Here is a 20,750-nt window from a genome sequence, read left to right on the forward strand (position 1 = left end):
GGGTAACGAAAAGTAGCGAGTGACCGTGGAAGGTGAGATGCATCCGCAAAACGCGACTGTGTGGTGTGGGTTCCGGTTCAAAAAAATGTTCAAATGTGTGTGAATTCCTAAGGGACCAAATTGCTCGGGTCATCGGTCCCTAGAATTACACGCTACTTAAACTAACTTATGCTAAGAACAACACACACGCAGCCATGCCCGAGGGAGGACTCGAACCTCTGATGGGAGGCGCCGCGCAGTCCGTCACGTGACGCCTGAAAACGGCGTGGCTACTCCGCGCGGCGTGGGTTCCTGGCAGGGGGAGTGATCGTCCCGTACTTTTTTGAAAACGATGAGGGAGCTGCCGTCAATGTGAACGGCGATCCTTACCGAAACATTCTTTCTGATTCGTCTTTCCCTCTTACTGATGAAAATGACGATTTTTGGTTTCAACAAAATCGTGCAACATGTCTCATATCCCGTGTTACGATTGCTCTGCTGAGTGAAAAGTTTCCTCAAAAAATTCTCTCTTTTTCATGGCAACCAAGAATGGCCTGCCGTATCGTGCGGTCTTACGCCTTTAACTTTTGTTATGGGGATTTGTGAAGTCAAAAGTGTACACGAGCCAACCACAAACAATACACCAACCGAAGGATGAAATTAAAAGGGTTATTAACAGGGGCGATTCTAGAAGTCGGTCTAGCGGGGTGAGGCCTAATAGGGGGGAGGGGGTTTTGGGGAATGGAATACGGCTTAACAAAATGAGACTTGGGGTCCTCTACCAACAAATTGGTAAAATTTGGTGTTGCTTAAAGTAGTTTTTGGTACCAGTTTTGGAGTTCAGGGTAAAAAATGTGTAAATAAGTAATAGGACGCCTATTTTAAGTTAAAATATATTTATTGGTTTACGTAGTAAGCTATTTGCCGCTCTTGTTCTTTTTTAAAATGTGTTTGGGATACATTGCAAACACTACATAATTATTTTAAAAAATGACTGAAACTGTTGGCGTAGTGGTATATTCGCTGATTTCTTAAGTCATTTTATCCAGTGTAATATGATACTCCATTGAGGGGGGACCGAGACTATAGCTCCCATAGTCCCCCCTCCCCTTGCCATCGCCCCTGGTTATTAAAGGCATCTCACTAGATGTTTGTCAACGCGTCATCGAGAACTTCAGTGGACGCATTGCTCGTTGCCGCGCAGCCTTGGGTGGTCATATGGAGGATGTAGTTTTTCATATATAAATGGGAGAAGTTACTTAGTGTGTTTGTAAAAAAAAAATTACATTCTCAATAAATTTTGTATGTTCTATAGCACTTTAATATTCGTCCCTTCTTCTCGGACACCCTCTAGTTTCGGCTCTAGAAAAACAATGGGGTGCCATTCCTCCGCAAACATGCAGACCGCTCATTGCATGAGTCCCCAGAAGAGCTCAAGCAGTCATGTAGGCAAAGGGTGTATGCACCTCATGTTAATATCCGCTAGTAGGTGTCCAAATACTTTTGATCAGGAGTGCATTTCTTCACTGGACTGTTCAAAATTTTGACCGCGAAATGGTAGTACGTGACTGAAACGGCCTTGAAAACGCTTACCATGCCACACAAGGTAACAACAGCCGTCTTCACAATGCTGCACGTGTGCGTTTCTGGTTTCACGATCACTCTGGCACCCTTTCGCATCTCCGCTGGCTAGTCTGATGCAGCCTGCCACGAATGCCTCTTGTATGCCAGGCTCTTGATCTCAGAGTAGCACTTGCAAAGCAACTTCCTCAATTATTTGCTGGATGTATTCCAATCTCTGACTTTCTCTACAGTTTTTGCCCTCTACAGCTCCCTCTACTACCATGGAAGTCATTTTCTGATGTCTTAACAGACGTCCTATCATTCTGTGCCTTGTCCTTGTCAGTGTTTTCCACATATTCCTTCAAAAAAAGTGGTTCAAATGGCTCTGAGCACTATGGGACTTAACTTCTGAGGTCATCAGTCCCCTAGAACTTAGAACAACTTAAACCTAACTAACCTAAGGAGGCAGGAATCGAACCGTAGCGGTCGCGCGGTTCTAGACTGTAGCGCCTAGAACCGCTCGGCCACCCACATATTCCTTCCCTCTCCGATTCTGCGCAGAACCTTCTCATTCCTTACTTTATCAACCTACCTAATTTTCAACGTTCATCTGTAGCACCACATCTAAAATGCTTCGATTCTCTTATGTTCCGGTTTCCCACAGTTCGTTAATAGTTTCATAAAAAAAACCATGGAAAGGGCAAAGGAACAGTAGTTATGCGGAGATGAAAAAACTAACACAGGATAGATTAGCACGGAGAGCTGCATCGAAAGAATCTTCTGACTGGAGGCAGGAAAAAACTCAGATATTTAGTAAAAAATATGATGAATCTTATGTGGAAAGGACATGGATACTCCATCTGCATGTAAGTACTGTAATAATTTACAACACATGTCGCTTAGCAACTCCCAATTGTTTCAGTTGGGTCTATTTAGTTAACATCACAATCTTTGGTTTTTATTGAAACAGTTATCTCCAACATTCAGCCTTGAAACATTGAATGTAAACCACCTGAAGATGGCCACAAGCCCGAAACAGGCCGTGCGTTAAATAAAGTCACCTTCTATTGTGACTGGTAGCGGTTATTATTAAGCATCGTATAAAGAAACAGTCTCGGAGTTCAACTACATCCATTATGGATAAAATTCACTGAAGGCAACAACTCACAGTAGTGGATGTGTAACACGTTTCTTTCCAAGGAGTCAACCATTCATGCCTAACAGAAGATGGTATCCAGAGCCTTAACTACAATGAGTCAATCGGGGCATTGCTCCGGGCCGCCTGACAATGTACGGCCCCCAGCGCTTGAAAGAAAGAAACCATAAAGACTGGGAATAACGGAAATGGAAAATAAGTGAAGTCCATCAGTCACGTCAGGTATTTCTCTTCGTTAAAATAAAACGAGCTGTTTCGGAAGGAAATCCTTGAGAGGTAGAAATACACGAATCATTCACCTCCTGTACCCAGGTCGAAAATCGGCCTGCTTTACGACTCGCACAGAAATTAATTAGATCTATAGAATGAAAGGGAATAGACGTGAGCAGACATTGCAGGCAAGGATATGAGAGAACTGATGATTTCACTGTATTTGCGAAATTCAGACTGGAAGGGTCCACGTAATACACTTAATGTGAATGAAAAATACATTACACTAGCGAACACTGTAATGCTTTGAAACTAAGTATGTATGGGAACTGGATATACGTGCTAATCTGAGGAAACCCTGGGAACTGTGTCAGTATGCTTCTCATTTTGCCCTCTTTGAAGATATGGAACCAGTAATAAATCACTTACTTACTTACTGGTCATACCCGACTCGAGAGTCCATTGCCGTAGCAACGTATTTTCGCTGTCTTGGTCCATTTCTTTCCATTCACCTTCAATACCTAGGCTCCTTAAATCGGCCTTCACATTGTCCTCCCATCTACGCCTTGGTCTCCCCACAGGACGTTTTCCCTCTAAGTGCCCTACCAGTACTCTGCGCGCTGCCCTGCCCTCATCCATTCGAGCTACGTGAACCGCCCATCGCAGCCTCGCTGCTTAAGTGATTTAATAATACTGATTATGTCAGGACTTAAATAGAGTTCGTGAAGCTCTTCGTTATGCAGTTTTCGCCACTCTCCGCTAATGTCATCCCTTTTTGCTCCGAAAATTTTCCTCAAAATTTTGTTTTCAAATACTCGAAACGGCTCTTCATTTTGCACAGTGAGAGACCAAGTCTCCCATTCGTACAGCATAGAATAATAGTTTTGTATATTCTAATCTTTAAATTCCTACACAATATCCGTGATGAAAGTAATCTATTGAGTGAAGTAGCACGCATTTCCCGCCCGTAATCTCTTCTTCAATTCGGATTCAGTCTCATTTCTCGAAGTGATGTCCACGCCTAGATACTTAAATGTGTTCACTTTTTCAAATTGCATGTCTCCAACTCTTAAAATTTCCTGATCTACTGCTGTTGGCATTCTAGTAGTAACTGGGTAATTAGTTTTGTCTTCACTTATCCTTAGACCTACATCTTCACTTGCCTTGATTAACGCATTCGCATTTGCTGTTACAGATTCTTTCCTATCGCTAATGATGTTCAGTCATCTGCATACCCTAATATCTTAATATTTCCATTTAACTCAACACCCTCTGAATTATCTGCTGCCATTCGTACAATATATTCTAGGACTAAATTAAAAAGTAGCGGAGACAGGGTATCTCCCTTCTTAAGTCCGTTCTTTATTACAAATTCTTCTGCCTCGTATTTCCCCACGCGTACTCTACCTTTTGTGGTTTTCAAATTCTCTTCTATAAGTCAAACATACTTCTTTGGTATCCCAAGTTCCAAAAGAATTCTGCACAATTTTGATTGCAATACTGAATCATATGCTTTTGTAAAATCTATGAAAAGATTATGAACTGGTTTATTGTATCCCCATTTCTTTTCCAAAATTTGACGCAGGGTGAATATTTGGTCTATAGTTGACCTGTTCCTCCGAAATCCGGCATGGTAATCCCCCACTATTTCCATCTGCATATGGTGTAAGCCTCCTTAGCAGAATATTCGAGAAAATTTTGGAACATACTGGTAATAGCGATATCCCTCTATAATTACTACAATCCATTTTGTAGCCCGTCTTAAAAATTGGGATGAGAATCGACTCCTGCCACTCTTCAGGTATCATCTCTGAGTTCCATACTTTAGTTTACTCTTTGTGAACTACTTCCACCAATTTCTGTCCCCCATTTGTAACTACACTCCTAGAAATTGAAATAAGAACACCGTGAATTCATTGTCCCAGGAAGGGGAAACTTTATTGACACATTCCTGGGGTCAGATACATCACATGATCACACTGACAGTACCACAGGCACATAGACACAGGCAACAGAGCATGCACAATGTCGGCACTAGTACAGTGTATATCCACCTTTCGCAGCAATGCAGGCTGCTATTCTCCCATGGAGACGATCGTAGAGATGCTGGATGTAGTCCTGTGGAACAGCTTGCCATGCCATTTCCACCTGGCGCCTCAGTTGGACCAGCGTTCGTGCTGGACGTGCAGACCGCGTGAGACGACGCTTCATCCAGTCCCAAACATGCTCAATGGGGGACAGATCCGGAGATCTTGCTGGCCAGGGTAGTTGACTTACACCTTCTAGAGCACGTTGAGTGACACGGGATACATGCGGACGTGCATTGTCCTGTTGGAACAGCAAGTTCCCTTGCCGGTCTAGGAATGGTAGAACGATGGGTTCTATAACGGTTTGGATGTACCGTTCACTATTCAGTGTCCCCTCGACGATCACCAGAGGTGTACGGGCAGTGTAGGAGATCGCTCCCCACACCATGATGCCGGGTGTTGGCCCTGTGTGCCTCGGTCGTATGCAGTCCTGATTGTGGCGCTCACCTACACGGCGCCAAACACGCATACGACCATCATTGGCAGCAAGGCAGAAGCGACTCTCATCGCTGAAGACGACACGTCTAAATTCGTCTCTCCATTCATGCCTGTCGCGACAACACTGGAGGCGGGCTGCACGATGTTGGGGCGTGAGCGGAAGACGGCCTAACGGTGTGCGGAACTGTAGCCCAGCTTCATGGAGACGGTTGCGAATGGTCCTCGCCGATACCCCAGGAGCAAGTGTCCCTAATTTGCTGGGAAGTGGCGGTGCGGTCCCCTACGGCACTGCGTAGGATCCTACGGTCTTGGTGTGCATCCGTGCGTCGCTGCGGTCCGGTCCCAGGTCGACGGGCACGTGCACCTTCCGCCGACCACTGGCGACAACATCGATGTACTGTGGAGACCTCACGCCCCACGTGTTGAGCAATTCGGCGGTACGTCCACCCGGCCTCCCGCATGCCCACTATACGCCCTCGCGCAAAGTCCGTCAACTGCACATACGGTTCACGTCCACGCTGTCGCGGCATGCTACCAGTGTTAAAGACTGCGATGGAGCTCCGTATGCCACGGCAAACTGGCTGACACTGACGGCGGCGGTGCACAAATGCTGCGCAGCTAGCGCCATTCGACGGCCAACACCGCGGTTCCTGGTGTGTCCGCTGTGCCGTGCGTGTGATCATTGCTTGTACAGCCCTCTCGCAGTGTCCGGAGCAAGTATGGTGGGTCTGACACACCGGTGTCAATGTGTTCTTTTTTCCATTTCCAGGAGTGTAATTCTGCAGTTATGCAATATGATACTGGTGCTTTATGGTTTTTCAATTTGTTGATTGCATCTCTTACTTCCTTTAACGTTGGCTCAGGTATCAGGGATTCTGCTGTATGTATTTTGTACGCCTGCTCATTTCCTGCTTCCTGGTGTACATTTAATAGATGCTCAGATGCGCCCTCCATTTACTTAATATAGCACTGGAGTCTGTCAGTAAATAAATCATTTAAGATATGAATAAAAAAGACTCTTGTTTTCGTTTTTGGTTTTTATTGTTCCAGTTCTTTTATTTTTTGTGCACAATATAATAAAGAAATTTCAGAATATAGCCAACATCATCTTTCGTTTTTTGAATACGGTATGGTAAGAGTATGAACTGTTTTTCTCAACTACCAGTTCGTGAAAGGGCAACATACAACTGACCATACGAAATAACTGTGTAATTTGTATAATTGTTTAAATGCGCTACTATTGCAGTTGAACCCGACTGTGAGAAAAAGACGAAACCGCACATTTTGACAGCACAGTATTTTTTTCTCGCCCTTAGTTTTAACAGAAAATCTACACAGAAAATATTATGCGTATGCAGCCTACTTACACGTGAATGACGAACGGGCTTCGTGCCTATGCCACTTACATAGTCTTGAAACCCGACGAAACAGATGTGAAGATTAAGAAACGAATGCATAGCTGCAGGAAACAAGTCCGCGACGAAAAGACAGTGGCTGCCTTCCGAACTTTTAAAGAGGAATTTCTAGACTCGTGAGATAAAGGTTTACACGTCGTCGCAAATATGCCAAATTATTACAACTCCCAAGTCTACATTGTGTAAAGCAAGAATGGACACATTATGGCAATCCAGAACCCTGGCACATATGAAATACAAAAAAATCGATTAGCCCAAGAAAGCTGATCAATCAAACTTTCACTAACACAGTGTCAAAAATAAAATTTACGGGTGAGATATCATATTACAATCAGAACGGGTGTAAGACAAGGAGGTGGACTATCCCCACTCCTTTTCAACTGCGGCTTGTTGAAGGTCATTCGAGAGTGGAAGAAGCTGTTAGCCCAAGAAGAAACAAATAAAGACTTGGGCCTAAGAACAAAAGAGTGTACATTGTCGGCTTGGCCTTTGCGGATGACCTGGCCATTTTTGCTAACAATTGTCAGCAGTCAACAAGATCAACAGGCTGTCAGAATTTGCTGAAAAAGTTGGACTCCGATCTCTATTCGAAAGACAAAATATGTGACGAACTTCTGTGATGGACCTGAATGAATGATTACCAATCTGGGAAAAATCGGACGAGTTAAGAATTCCAAGTATCTCTGAGAAGACATACAGGAGAATGGATTAGAAGAAGAAGCAGTTGATGCCAGGATGGAGTAGTTAGACCAAGCAAACCTACAGAAAAAAGTCTACGAGTATAGGGACCAAGTTCCGACATTATAATACAGTTGTAAAACCTGATGGCTTATATGCGTCCGAAACTTTGATAATGAGCAGACAAGGCCAAGCTGAGCGACTGGAAAAGCAAGAGCGTAGGATATTAAGGAAAATCCTAGATAATACAGGGTGTTTCAAAAATGACCGGTATATTTGAAACGGCAATAAAAACTAAACGAGCAGCGATAGAAATACACCGTTTGTTGCAATGTGCTTGGGACAACAGTACATTTTCAGGCGGACAAACTTTCGAAATTACAGTAGTTACAATTTTCAACAACAGATGGCGCTGCAAGTGATGTCAAAGATGCAGAAGACAACGCAGTCTGTGGGTGTGCCATTCTGTACGTCGTCTTTCTGCTGTAATCGTGTGCTGTTCACAACGTGCAAGTGTGCTGTGGACAACATGGTTTATTCCTTAGAACAGAAGATTTTTCTGGTGTTGGAATTCCACCGCCTAGAACACAGTGTTGTTGCAACAAGACGAAGTTTTCAACGGAGGTTTAATGTAACCAAAGGACCGAAAAGCGATACAATAAAGGATCTGTTTGAAAAATTTCAACGGACTGGGGACGTGACGGATGAACGTGCTGGAAAGGTAGGGCGACCGCGTACAGCAACCACAAAGGGTAACGCGGAGCTAGTGCAGCAGGTGATCCAACAGCGGCCTCGGGTTTCCGTTCGCCGTGTTGCAGCTGCGGTCCAAATGACGCCAACGTCCACGTATCGTCTCATGCGCCAGAGTTTACACCTCTGTCCATACAAAATTCAAACGCGGCAACCCCTCAGCACCGCTACCATTGCTGCACGAGACACATTCGCTAACGATATAGTGCACAGGATTGATGACGGCGATATGCATGTGGGCAGCATTTGGTTTACTGACGAAGCTTATTTTTATCTGGACGGCTTCGTCAATAAACAGAACTGGCGCATATGGGGAACCGAAAAGCCCCATGTTGCAGTCCCATCGTCCCTGCATCCTCAAAAAGTACTGGTCTGGGCCGCCATTTCTTCCAAAGGAATCATTGGCCCATTTTTCAGACCCGAAATGATTACTGCATCACGCTCTCTGGACATTCTTCGTGAATTTGTGGCGGTACAAACTGCCTTAGACGACACTGCGAACACTTCGTGGTTTATGCAAGATGGTGCCCGGCCACATCGCACGGCCGACGTCTTTAATTTCCTGAATGAATATTTCGATGATCGTGTGACTGCTGTGGGCTATTCGAAACATACAGGAGGCGGCGTGGATTGGCCTCCCTATTCGCCAGACATGAACCCCTGTGACTTCTTTCTGCGGGGACACTTGAAAGACCAGGTGTACCGCCAGAATCCAGAAACAATTGAACAGCTGAAGCAGTACATCTCATCTGCATGTGAAGCCATTCCGCCAGACACGTTGTCAAAGGTTTCGGGTAATTTCATTCAGAGACTACGCCATATTATTGCTAAGCATGGTGGATATATGGAAAATATCGTACCATAGAGTTTCCCAGACCGCAGCGCCATCTGTTGTTGACAATTGTAACTACTGTAATTTCGAAAGTTTGTCTGCCTGAAAATGTACTGTTGTCCCAAGCATATTGCAACAAACGGTGTATTTCTATCGCTGCTCGTTTAGTTTGTATTGCCGTTTCAAATATACCGGTCATTTTTGAAACACCCTGTAAATGGGTTGATGGACAATGGCGAATGCGAGCAAATGAGGACTTGTACAGCAAGACACAACCTATCACAGCACCCATTAAGAACGGTCGATATTTTACGGTCATCTCATGAGGATGGGCGATGACCGACTAAATAAAAGAATATGGAATTTCATTCTATCTAAGAGAACTAGGCCAAGATGGTTCAAAGAATGTGAAAAAGATCTTAGGCAGATTGGTATCTCAGGGAGAGAAATTCCTGACAGGAACAAATTTAGAAGATTGGTGAACAACTACCAAGGTTTTAAAATGGCATCGACGTACAAAAGACGGAGAGGACCATTATCCGAAGAGCATAAACAGGCACTCCTTGGTGGGCTCAGAAGATACTGGCAGGAAGTCAAAGCTGGAACAAGAACAAGACCTAGTCACTAAAATCAAATTGGTTGTTACCACGCAGCCCATAGTGGCTCAACTCGATAAAAAAAGAAAACAAAAAGAATTAATACTTTCATAGCCAGTCCTAAGCCTGAATAATATGTGAAGGGATGTTCTTATTACAAAACGGTCGGCAGAGCCTCCCGTACAGTTGAGGAGGAGATTAGTGTTCAACGTCCGGTCTACAACGAGGTCATCAAAGACGGAGCACAAGCTCGGATTAGGGAAGGATGGGGAAGGAAATCGGCGCTGCCCTTTCAAAGGAACCAACCCGGGACTTGCCTGAAGTGATGCAGGGAAATCACGGAAAACCTAAATCAGGATGACCGGACGCGGGATTGAACCGAACGCGAGTCCAGTGTGCAAACCACTGCGCCACCTCGCTCGGTCCCTACAGTTGAGACTTTATTTGACCCTCGGAAAACCCACGGCTAAAATGTATGTGGCCAGGAACACGATGCTGACGTCATGGATTGCAAAGTCCACGGTCGGAAAGCATATCGTACCGTTAGCGATTCATCGCTGGAGTGTGGAGCGCGTAGTGAGCTCGTCGTCAATGAACCTGCTTACATCAGATCAGGGGATACACAATGGTGTAAGGGGTCACGTACTAATGATAATGCTGTAAATTAGGTACAACCGAAACGAAACACAGCGTGAAGCAATGAGCAGTGACTGCAGTGTTAGGCTAGTGGGCACAGTATGACTTGTTCGCCGAAACTGGCAATGAGAGGAATCAACATATTAGCAGCCTGAATTCCAGACTCCTGTACTGGGAAGAAAGTCCAAGAAAGTGAGCGTATAATGTACTTATACTAAGGATGCGAACTGGACTCTCACAAAGACAGTAAAGCTGACCGAACTTATTTAACGACACGTAGCAGAGTGTTACATATATTTTACCGGCTCCTAATTTGTATCGCTACCATAAAATTCGTACCTCTTGTATTATTCGCCGTTTAGTGAGATAAGCTTGAGCGAAAGTGCTTCTTGGAGCCATATTGTCAGATGAGGAACAGCGTTGATTTTGATGCAGTTGTCATCTAACTATTTGTCTGCGTGGCGAAGAGAATTACTGTTATAAGGCAAGTGGCAACAAAATATTTTATTTATGGATGAATATGCATGGAATAACATTAGTTTCACACAGTCACGAATTTGTATTCGCAGAGTTGTGTCGGTAGAAAACTGATTAACAGAAAATGGCGACGCTGCCTACAATGTACCGCTGTATGTTGTATTTTCGACATTGTATCGACACGATCTGAGAAACTTACTCGTATAGTGAGCTTTAAAGAATGCTCTTAGTATTATCAGTGCAAAACATAATGTTTAGAAATAATATGATGAATTTTCTAATGCCTAAGTTATTAATGAAGTAATTATTTTGTATTATTGTTTGGCAACGGAAAAGCTTTATGCAAAGTGGAGCACAGCTGAATAGCATTTAACTATAGCATTATATATAAATGGGGGTCAGGGATTAAATAAATCTGCACTCGTATAATACCTAAGCCAACAATTAAAATGCATGCTGAAAATAAAAACGAAAACGCAAACTCAGATACAAAAATTTTTTGCCGCAGTAAAGTGATTTTCAACGAACTTGAAAATGAATCGTAAGAACATTTTCCTAAATTTGAAGAAGCGAGTCGGGGATGTAATTTCGATCTCGCAGAACGAAACGGATTGCGCCATAATTTCAGTGCAATAGAAGCTATGAGAGGCAAAGAGTGGACCGAAGGTGTCCATCCAAGAAATATTGCTAAATCAGAGGGAAGTGATCAAAGCTCCAAGCAAAACTTCAAGGCATAGCAATGGAGCCTGTAAGCTGACGAGCAGTCCGTAAAGAAAACTATAAAACTATAACACATCTGCAGTCTCAGGGACGTAGTTGATACGGATGATACAGTTTATGCATCCACTAATACAAACTGGGAAAACAAATTTCTAATTTGTAGTACTTGCAGATATTTAGAAAATTAGCGGTGGTGTGTTTATTTTTCTCGTAATTTCCAGTCATTAAATCAGATACCGATCAACTCTCTGGAGTTGAGGATGGTATTGTTGAAATAATTTTGGAACTTCCTGTTTGGGTTACAATAAAAAAAATCTCAAAGTGCTACAATTATGCAGTTCTCTCCTATGCAGAAACTACAGTTTCAAATCGCATTCCATTCCATTAATAAAACACTTATGATTCAAAAGACACATTAGTTTTCTGATACAAATGCACTGTAATGCGTGAAATCTGTTCCTAATGCGTTAGAAATTTTTATAAAAATGTATTACATCTGACGATATGTGCAACATGTTTCAGTACACCACGGAGAGTGCAGGTCGTTGTGGCCCGAGCAGTTCTAGGCGCTTCAGTCTGGAACCGCGCCACCGTTACGGTCGCAGGTTCGAATCCTGCCTCGGGCATGGATGAGTGTGATGTCCTTAGGTTGGTTACGTTTAAGTGGTTCTAAGTCTAGGGGGATGATGACCTCAGATGTTAAGTCCCATAGTGCTTAGAGCCATTTTGAACACCATGGTGACATACATGAGCAATTACAGGAAGAACTTGTTATGGAAACTTTTTAGGGGCATTTATAATTTGCGTTTTTCCGATTTTCCGGTGGATTTATAAAACGCGTGTTTCTCCAACACAATCTGCACAATACAAACCATGATAAATAATCTGGATTGCTGGTTTGCAAAATAAAATTACCTTGAATAACTGCTGTGTGCAAAATTTCCTTATTCATTAATCAAACACGCTTGTGGGAAGTTATATTATGCGTCCACAGAAGGATGTAATCGATCTGATGTTTACGTTTTGAGAGCCAAGAATTGACAGAGAATGAGGACGTACCTTCTAACCGCAATCGTTGCTGTGTCTTCTTACTGCGTTTCGCGGTTTTCTTAAGATGTCTATGAATGAGGACAGAAAAATACATGTTGCTCGCCATTCGACTCGCCTCAAACTGATGCTAAGCAACGGTGTGGGTCGTTGCAGAGGGCCCTGTATTGTTCAGAACTGTTTCACGTCACGGTTTGTGTTGTTTGATCTAAGAGTAAACGCAGAAGTTAATCACCGTACAACTAAAGAAAATATCCAGGGATAACTGCAGGGGCCTAACTGGGCTGTGGCTTCCGCGACAATGCCCCACAGGATAAAGCTGCTCCTGTCGCCCGAAGGGAAAGGAATAAGGAAAAATTTATATGCGGAGGAAAAATAGAAAAAATAATGTATTCGATCAGAGAAGACAAGTCTTTCAGATTCTTTAAAAATCCTTATGAGGTTATGATACGAGAATCATTTTCCTCCTCTAGATAGTTCTACGCATTCGGGAGGACGACGGTTCAATCCCGTCTCCAGCCATCCTGATTTAGGTTTTCCGTGATTTCCCTAAATCGTTTCAGGCAAATGCCGGGATGGTTCCTCTGAAAGGGCACGGCCGATTTCCTTCCAATCCTTCCCTAACCCGAGCTTGCGCTCCGTCTCTAATGACATCGTTGTCGACGGGACGTTAAACACTAACCACCACCACCACCTTCTAGATAGTTCTAAGATCGATCTCCGACGTCAGTTAATTGAATCTACTGAACGAAAGGCACATTATGTGAGCAAGTGTTTCAGCTAAGGCTATGACGGTGCATTATCGTAAGTGGCATATTCACTGAGGTGACAAAAGTCATACGATAGCGATATGCGTGTAACCATATGGCGGTAGCATCGCGTGCACAACGTATAAAAAGACAACGGATTGGCGAAGCTGTCGTTGGTACTCACAAGGGTGTCCTCTCGGCTAGAACAGGAATTTGCATCTAAACATTTGTACGCAGACTCATCTCACATTACTAACCACATCCGCGCAGGTATGTCATAGTATTGCTCATAATTCGCACACAGCACCCCTTGCAATCTTGGAAGAGCGGTGAGTTATCACGCCAGTCAATCCGTTACCTCAGCAAATAGTTGACGTGCTTAGTATATGTGTGTAAGTGTTATCATACATATGCAGAAGAAATGAACGAAACTGTTAATGTTTGGAACGTTTTAAATATTGTGGCATCCAAGTGAAGAAGGCGTTATCCAACGGAAGACGGTCTGTGACGGTACTTTCGCAGTTGTTTTTGGGGGTTCTGACTATTCAGAAACATAAATATACATCTGAGTGCTCAACTGAAGTTACAGTGGAAAGGAGAGTGGATAAAGAAACAACTTAATGGACGATAACACGATTACTAGTTTTCAATATTGTGCTAGTGGCAGTGACGGAAGCAGTACTCCTCAAAAGCGAAGTGTTCTAGCGACTACGAAACTTTACCAAGAAATAAATCCAATAGTTACTATTTTAACAAAATTTACGGAAGAATGAATTAAAGGTAATAATGATGATTATCGTGCGTCTCCACGTAAAGTTGCGACCTACAGCTCGTTATTGAGGAGACATGCATCTATGAAAAGCACATGTAACATCAAAATAATATTTGATTGTATGGGGGAAAAACAATACGTCATGAACGCCCATTTCGAGGAAACAAGGCATCAAAGAACTGGGGATAGAGCAACGCATTACATCTCAACTTCACATGAAAACTAATGAAGGAAAATGTGTCTCTTACTGCGACCAGAAATTTTGGGCACTGCAAAAAGAAATTGGGCTCACAAAGTTTAATTTCTGCAGCTGTCACAGAAATAATACAGAATGTGCCGTGGACACATCACTGCCTTCATGACAGCTAAAGATTTACAGGAAACCAAGATATTCGCTAGCATGGGGCCTATTTTGTTGAAGAAGAAATCTAGGAAGCTGCAAGTTTCCGTATACAGCCACACTGCGTTTGGAACACTGAAAAAACTGGATTAAATTATGAACTTATTTCTCGTGTGACACAATTTGCCTTCAGGAAAAAAGTCTGGACGTTTATTTCTTCCGGCAATATAAAATATATGCAAGAAGATAACAGACTCACTAAGGATTCACTGCAGTCAACACTAAATTAGGTATGAAAAGGCTTTCTATTATTTATAACGAGCTATCGCTCCAGTATATCAGCCTATGCTTCAATATTCCTGGCAGATGTAGCTGAATTCAAGCATGTGATTCAAACAGAATTCGATTTTGCAGCCTAAGAATGGGATTCTGAGGATTGGCCACATATTGATTTCTCCAGATGTCCCTATTGTGATTCCGTATATTGTTCCATGCGTTTTGTTGAGAAACTTCATGTACATTTTTAAGGTCGGATACCGGGTTGACAAAGAGTAACACAATTGAATGCTTTCACCGTCCTAATCACAGTGGTATGTACAGTATGTCAGTGATAACAGACAAGCAACACTGTGTGAAATAACTGCATAAAACGTGGGAAGTGCGACGAACGTTTACTTTAGGACAGTGCGGCGAAATCTGGCGTTAATGGACTGTGGCAACAGTCGACATCGCGAGCGCCTTTGCTAACAGCACATCGCCTGCAGCGCCTATCCTGGGCTCGTGACCATATCTGTTGGACCCTAGACAACTGGAAAACCGTGGCCTGGTCAGATGAGTCCCGATTTCAGTTGATAAGAGCTGATGGCAGGGTACAAGTGTGGCGCAGAATCCACGAAGCCGTGGATCCAAGTTGTCAACAAGGCACTATGCAAGCTAGTGATCCTTCCATATTGGTGTGGGCTGTGTTTACATGCAGTGGATCCGATCACTGATTGGAAATGGTTATGTTCGGATAATTGGAGACCATTTGCAGCCATTGATGGACTTCATGTTCCCAAACGACGATGGAATTTTTATGGGTGACAATGAGCCGTATCACGGGCCACAGTTCTTCGCGATGGGACCTGGATAAACTGAAAGAACCAGAGGTTGTACAGAGTTTCAGGGAGAGCATAAGGGAACAATTGACAGGAATGGGGGAAAGAAATACAGTAGAAGAAGAATGGGTAGCTTTGAGGGATGAAGTAGTGAAGGCAGCAGAGGATCAAGTAAGTAAAAAAGACGAGGGCTAGTAGAAATCCGTGAGTAACAAAAGAAATATTGAATTTAATTGGTGAAAGGAGAAAATATAAAAATGCAGTAAATGAAGCAGGCAAAAACGAATACAAACGTTTCGAAAATGAGATCGACAGGAAGAGCAAAATGGCTAAGCAGGGATGGCTAGAGGACAAATGTGAGGATGTAGAGGCTTATCTCACTAGGGGTAAGATAGATACAGCCTACAGGAAAATTAAAGAGACCTTTGGAGATAAGAGAACCACTTATATGAACATCAAGAGGTCAGATGGAAACCCAGTTCTAAGCAAAGAAGGGAAAGCAGAAAGGTGGAAGGAGTATATAGAGGGTCTATACAAGGGCGATGTACTTGAGGACAATATTATGGAAATGGAGGAGGATGTAGATGAAGATGAAGTGGGAGATATGATACTGCGTGAAGAGTTTGACAGAGCACTGAAAGACCCGAGTCGAAACAAGGCCCCCGGAGTAGACAACATTTCATTGGAACTACTGAAGGCCTTGGGAGAGCCAGTCCTGACAAAATTACCGAACAATCAGTTTAATAAGCCACAGCTGCAAAATACTAACACGAATTCTTTACAGACGAATGGAAAAACTAGTAGAAGCCGACTTCGGGGAAGATCAGTTTGGATTCCGTAGAAATACTGGAACACGTGAGGCAATACTGATCTTACGACTTATCTTAGAAGAAAGATTAAGGAAAGGCAAACCTACGTTTCTAGCATTCGTAGACTTAGAGAAAGCTTTTGACAATGTTGACTGAAATACTCTCTTCCAAATTCTAAAGGTGGCAGGGGTAAAATACAGGGAGCGAAAGGCTATTTACAATTTGTACAGAAACCAGATGGCAGTTACAAGAGTCGAGGGACATGAAAGGGAAACAGTGGTTGGGAAGGGAGTGAGACAGGGTTGTAGTCTCTCCCCGATGTTATTCAATCTGTATATTGAGCAAGCAGTAAAGGAAACAAAAGAAAAGTTTGGAGTAGGTATTAAAATCCATGGAGAAGAAATAAACACTTTGAAGTTCGCCGATTACTTTGAATTCTGTCAGAGACGGCAAAGGACTTGGAAGAGCAGTTGAACGGAATGGACAGTGTCTTGGAAGGAGGGTATAAGATGAACATCAACAAAAGCAAAACGAGAGTAATGGAATGTACTCGAATTAAATCGGGTGATGCTGAGGGAATTAGATTAGGAAATGAGACACTTAAAGTAGTAAAGGAGTTTTGCTATTTGGGGAGCAAAATAACTGATGATGGTCGAAGCAGAGAGGATATAAAATGAAGACTGTCAATGGCAAGGAAAGCGTTTTTGAAGAAGAGAAATTTGTTAACATCGAGTATAGATTTAAGTGTCAGGAAGTCATTTATGAAAGTATTTGTATGGAGTGTAGCCATGTATGGAAGTGACACATGGACGATAAATAGTTTGGACAAGAAGAGAATAGAAGCTTTCGAAATGTGGTGCTACAGAAGAATGCTGAAGATCAGATGGGTAGATCACATAACTAATGAGGAAGTATTGATTAGGATTGGGGAGAAGTTTGTGGCACAACTTGACCAGAAGAAGGGATTGTTGGTAGGACATGTTCTGAGGCATCAAGGGATCACCAATTTAGTATTGGAGGGTAGCGTGGAGGGTAAAAATCGTAGAGGGAGTCCAAGAGATGAATACACTAAGCAGATTCAGAAGGATGTACGTTCCAGTAGGTACTGGGAGATGCAGAAGCTTGCGCAGGATAGAGTAGCATGGAGAGCTGCATCAAAACAGTCTCAGGACTGAAGACCACCACAACAACAACAACAACAACAAGGATCCCACACCGTGCAGCAGTACACCAAAAAGAGGATGAACAAGCATAGTGTAGACTCTCTTTAGTATATCTGTTGCGTCTTCTGTGTGTTCTGCCAATAAAACACAGTCTCTGGCCCACTTTAAAAAAAAAAATGGTTCTAAGCACTATGGGACTTAACATCTGCCCGCATCTCGTGGTCGTGCGGTAGCGTTCTCGCTTCCCACGCCCGGGTTCCCGGGTTCGATTCCCGGCGGGGTCAGGGTTTTTCTCTGCCTCGTGATGGCTGGGTGTTGTGTGCTGTCCTTAGGTTAGTTAGGTTTAAGTAGTTCTAAGTTCTAGGGGACTGATGACCATAGATGTTAAGTCCCATAGTGCTCAGAGCCATTTGAACTCTTTGAACTTAACATCTAAGGTCATCAGTCTCCTAGACTTAGAACTACTTAAATCTAACCAAGCTAAGGACATCACATACATCCATGCCCGAGGCAGGATTCGAACCTGCGACCGTAGCAGCAGCGCGGTTTCAGACTGAAGCGCCTAGAACCGCTCGGCAACACGTGCCTGCGGTTCGCTTTCCCCACAAAATTTTCTGTGTGTAATTTAATTCCTAGGTATTTATTTCAATTTACTGCCTTTGAATTTGATTGATTTGTCGTGTAACCTAAGTTTAACGGATTTCTTTTAGCTCTCAGGTGCGTGACCTCGCACTTTACGTTATTTAGCTTCAAAAATGGCTCTGAGCACTATGGGACTCAACTGCTGTGGTCATTAGTCCCCTAGAACTTAGAACTACTTAAACCGAACTAACCTAAGGACATCACACACATCCATGCCCGAGGCAGGATTCGAACCTGCGACCGTAGCAGTCGCACGGTTCCGGACTGCGCGCCTAGAACAGCGAGACCACCGCGGCCGGCTATTTTAGAGTCAATTGCCAATTTTCACACCACATAAATATCTTATATAATTAGTTTTGCAAATGGTTTTCATCTTGTGATGACATTATTAGACGAGTAACGAGAGCATCATCTGCAAACAACCTAAGGCGGCTGCTCAGATCGTCTCCTAAATCGTTTACATAGATAAGGAGTAACAGATGGCCTATAACACTATCTTGGGAGCGCCAGAAATCCCTTGTTTTACTAGATGGGTGTCCTCAGTTACTCTGAACTGTGACCTCTCTGACAGGGAATCACGAATCCAGTTAAATAACTGAGACGATGTTCCATAAGCAGCCAATTTGATTACAAGACACTTGTGAGGTATGGTGTCAAAAGCCTTCTGGGAATTTAGAAATACGCAATCAGTTTGAAATCCCTTGTCAATAGCAGTCAACACTTCGTGAGAATAGAGAGCTATTTATGTTTCCTAAGAATGATATTTCTAAATACATGTTGACTGTGTGTCAACAGACCGTTCTCTTCGAGTTAATTCATAATGTCCGAACACAATATATGTTCCAAAATCCTGCTGCATATCAGCGTTAATGATACGGGCCTGTAATGTAGTGGGTTACTCCTATTGCCTATATTGAATATTGGTGTGGCCTGTGGAGCATTCCAGTCTTTGCGAACGTATCTTTCATCGAGCGAGCAGTTGTATATGATTGGTAAGTATTGAGCTATTGCTTCAGCAAACTCTGAAAGGAGCCTAATTGGTACACAATCTGGGCCGGAAGACTTGCTTTTATGAAGTGATTTGAGTTGCTTCAGTACTCCGAGGATATCTAATTCTAATTTTCTAGTGGCAGCTGTTCTTGATTCGAATTTTGGAATATTTACTTCGTCTTCTTCGGTGAAGGAATTCTGGAATGCTGTGTTTAGTAACTGTGCTTTGACAGCACTGTCATCAATAGTATCCCCATTGCAATAGCACAAAGAAAGCATTGATTGTTTCTTGCCGCTAGCAAACTCTTACATACGATCACAATCTCTTTGGATTTTCTGACACCCTTCATGGCAAAGTTTCGTTCTGGAGACCATTATAAGCATCTCGCATTGAAGACCGCGCTAAATTTTGAGCTTCTGTAAAAGATTGAAGACATTGGAGGTTTTGCGTTCGTTTAAATTTGGCACGCCTTTTTTCATTGTTTCTACAACAATGTTCCGGCCTGTTTCGTGTACCATTGGCGACCAGGTCCGTAGTTTGTTAATTTATGTGGTGTAGATCTCCCAATTGCTGTTGATATTATTTCTTTGAATTCAAGCCATATATGGTATGCACTTACACTATTAATTTGGAAGGGGTGGAGATTCTCTCTCAGGAAGGATTGTGTAGAGAATTTTTATCTGGTTTTTTGAGTAGGAATATTTTCGTTTGGTTTTGAAGGATTTGTGGTTATGGTATTGAGTTATTTGTTGCTACGAGGTCAAGCTGTTTCCACACCCGTTTACTATTTAAGTGGACTCATACAAATTCTTTGGTCTCAGCGTGCTACAATTGGGATAAACGATAGGCAGGCGACTTTTTGTTCAGTTGGATATGAGACAAGCATGCAGGAGGATGAAAGGGGCTCTTCCCGAGTGCCCTCCAAAACATTAATTACGCCCATGCTAGTATTTAGAGTTAAAACTTCTTTAACGCAATACAGCAATCACAAGAATGTGAAAGGAAGATGAGCATTGTATTGCCAATCTGTACAGAATCAATTTTAACTTCTCCCTGTTGCGAAGATCAGCCCTCAGAACTGGCATATACAGGTATCCAAGGAGAAATGGTCAGTATTCAAGGATATGGCAAGACCGATCATTCGAAGCAAAAAACTGTAATAAACATGGGCTCTGAAACTCATACCTTAATAGCAACGTGCACTTTTTTATTTTCGCTACCATGGAATATTTCGTCTACTGAACAAGGAATCAGAGCTCTTGACGTATGCGTTTTAAATTCCATGTTCAATAGAAAAAATTTTCTTGTTGTAGTCCTCCAAGAACATGGAAAGCGAAGGGGTTGGAGTAGAAGAGGTTTGTTTCAGTGTTTCTAAGATGTTGAAGTGCTCATCGTTCTCAAGGTATGCGTTTTAGAGCCCATGTTTACTAGATTTTTTTGCTTCCAATGACCGTTCCAGGCACGTCCCTGAATACTGAGCATTCTTCCTGGGACACCCTGTGTAAATATCTGCTGCTCAGCTGTTCCCGTTGCGCCATTGAGCAAACTGGGAATTTGCGTACTCGCAAGTGTCATCCTTGTACGACAGCCAAAAATCAATGTC

This window comes from Schistocerca gregaria, chromosome 1, assembly GCF_023897955.1.
Source record: "Schistocerca gregaria isolate iqSchGreg1 chromosome 1, iqSchGreg1.2, whole genome shotgun sequence".
NCBI lineage: Eukaryota > Metazoa > Arthropoda > Insecta > Orthoptera > Acrididae > Schistocerca > Schistocerca gregaria.